The 2,681-nt window shown below is 39.5% G+C and overlaps 1 long non-coding RNA gene across 1 annotated transcript; it reads right to left on the reverse strand.

Moving 5' to 3' along the window:
• Positions 1-1,065: 1,065 nt before the first annotated feature.
• On the reverse strand, positions 1,066-1,548 carry LOC132539755 (uncharacterized). Its single transcript, XR_009551055.1, has 2 exons — positions 1,487-1,548; positions 1,066-1,286 (listed from the first exon to the last, which is right to left on the reverse strand). It is a non-coding gene; the product is annotated as an uncharacterized LOC132539755 (long non-coding RNA).
• Between the last annotated feature and the right edge of the window lie 1,133 nt (positions 1,549-2,681).

Genomic DNA, 2,681 nt, shown 5'->3' on the forward strand with positions numbered 1-2,681 from the left:
TCACAGTGGTAGAATGGTGCTGTGATATCTCTCCTTCCTTCTGTGACTATCTGAGAGTAAAGAGGGGCGTGGGGAAAAGCTTATTGGGAGTGGGTTCCCAGTTCCAAATTTTGCTGTATTTGAAAGCATTTGTGTTTCTGATGAATGTGCCATTTTTTTTTGCCAAACAGTCTGTGCCTCCCAGCCTCCCTTACACTCTACAGAACCATAGCACTGGTCTCCCAAGACCCTGTTGTGCAAGGGCCCATGGGAACACAGACCTGACCGTGACCACAAATGCACTGAGCCATGTTCTTGGAGCACTGCACAATGCTCTCTAAGGTGCTATTGGTTTGTACTGAAAGGGTCCAAAAACCAGATCTGCATCATGGGCCCTCTTAGCTGAGGTTCCAAACCATTAACATGCAAACAGCGTGAAGCTATTCCCACCTGGACTATTGTGTCCTAATGGGTGAGCCTGTCTTATCAGAGATGTTGAACCCTGAGCAAGTCTCAACCTAGCTCCAGTAATATTAACTGAGCAGAGACAGACTCCATCTGATGTTTGACTCCTAAATGATTACCGGTAAATAAATCGCCTGCATTTGGATAATAATTGAACTGTTTTGCTGCAAGCGTAGCACTTGGAAAAATTATAGCTCTATAGCAACAAAGAGCCAGAAAGGGTTAATATACCCTGTTCACTCCTTCCTCCCTGGAAGGACCAGATCAAGAGGCAATTAAAATGACTGAAAATCTTATTTATATTTTTATTGGGCTATAATTAAACATTACAATATTCATCCTCATTATTCTAGGATTCCCATTTTGCATATATCCCCAGAAATACAATTTAGTAGTAATAGAAGCAAATATTTTCCATTATGAAGTTTCATCTTTTTAAGAACGGAAAAGTTCAATTACGGAGAAGCATTTTAAACCTCTAAATGAGGAAATCCTCCTTCCAGACTGCAGAGTAAATCCCAGTCATTGTTTTCTGGCCCTCAAGACACTGAAGGAAGACTGGAATATCCAGTTCACACTACTCTCTGGATTTTCATCTGTGACTAAGCAAGATTTCAGAGATGAATTCAAACAGTTCATATATTTACAATATGCAAGAACTGGAAATTATTTAGCCATCTATTAATACATGGCTGGATAACAAACAAGACAATATACATATATTTAAACTGAGGAAATCCTGCCATTAGGCACAAGACAGACGGACTTTAAGTCATTTTAGTAAGTGAAATAAGCCAGGCTGAGAAAGGTTAACACTGTAAGCTTTTTTTCATACATGGTACCTGGAGGAACAAAAAGAACAAATAAGTCAGATTTTTAAAAATGTATTAAGCACTTAGATCATAAGATAAAACTAGTGGTTACCAGAAAAAGGAGAGACGGTAGTCCAATTGGGCAAGAGTGGTCAATGATCAAGAATAAAATCACATGCTTAGTGAAAAGCATAAAGTAGTATAAACATATAATTTATAATAACACATACCTGAGATGCATTTAGTGTTTAAGCAACTTCTACGTCAATGTGTTCTTTTAAATTATTTAAAGCATACCTAGATGCAAGAGGAAAAAATAATTAGGTTCACATGTGAGAACTTCTAAAAATAAGATTCTATGGAAAAATATTAGCTATTACTAGTGCATAAAACAATTCCATTGCCTTCCCTTTTATAGTTCACAATTTGTTGAGGAGTGGACAATAAATGTACAAAGCCCCTAAAGATTGTGTTTTCTAATTTTTGCAAGTGGTACAAGTGAAGGAACAGGAAAAAAAGACAATGAGAAAAATGTGTGTTATAATTGGGGTAGTTTCCTAGAAGCTGACCATTTAACTAGACTTGAAGGTTTTAGGTAGGAAAGAAAGTATATTTGAAGGCTTAGGGCAGAGAGGGAACTTTGCCACCTTCTAAAGAACAAATTATATATGGCTAAAGAAGAAAGTTCCAGGGGGCTGGGCGGTGGTGCACCCAGTTAAGTGTACATAGCACTAAGCACTAAGCACAACGACCAGCACAAGGATCTGGGTTTGAGCCCCCAACTCCCCACTTGTAAGGTGGATGCTTCGCAAGCAGTGAAGCAGGTTGGCAAGTGTTTGTTTTCCTCTCTCCCTCTCTAGCTCCCCCTTTTCTCTCAGTTTCTCTCTGTCCTATCCAATAAAATGGGGAAGAAAAAAAAAAAAAAAGGCCACCAGGAGCAGTGGATTAATAGTGATGGAATTAAGCCCCAGAAAAACCCTGGAGGCAAAAAGGAAAGGAAGGAAAGAAGGAAAGGAGGGAGGGAGGAGGGAGGGAAAGACCTCCTTCCTGGTCACATTTTGACCCGAGTAGCAAATGAGCTAGAAAGCCTGCCGTGCGTGTTCATTTAGAGGAGAGGCAAACAACAAGACATCCAAGCTGCCCCTGGCTGTAGCCAGAGCCATCCCTGTGGTTCATTATAACAGATCCCGCTTACCCAGTGATCAGTCCTCTGTTTATCTTCTGACTTTCACATGGTTTCTCTAAAACTCTATCTGACTATATCACTTTAATAAACAACTCTCTACACTTTAACAGAGTATAAGCTACTGAGTACATCAATATTTCATCATTATATTTTTAAACTAGAATGCCACCCCACATCTCACTTATTGTAGTGTTGGGGATTAAACCCGGGACCTCAGATTCTTAGGCACTAAAACCTTT

This window comes from Erinaceus europaeus, chromosome 8 (assembly GCF_950295315.1).
Source record: "Erinaceus europaeus chromosome 8, mEriEur2.1, whole genome shotgun sequence".
In the NCBI taxonomy this organism is placed as follows: Eukaryota; Metazoa; Chordata; class Mammalia; order Eulipotyphla; family Erinaceidae; genus Erinaceus; species Erinaceus europaeus.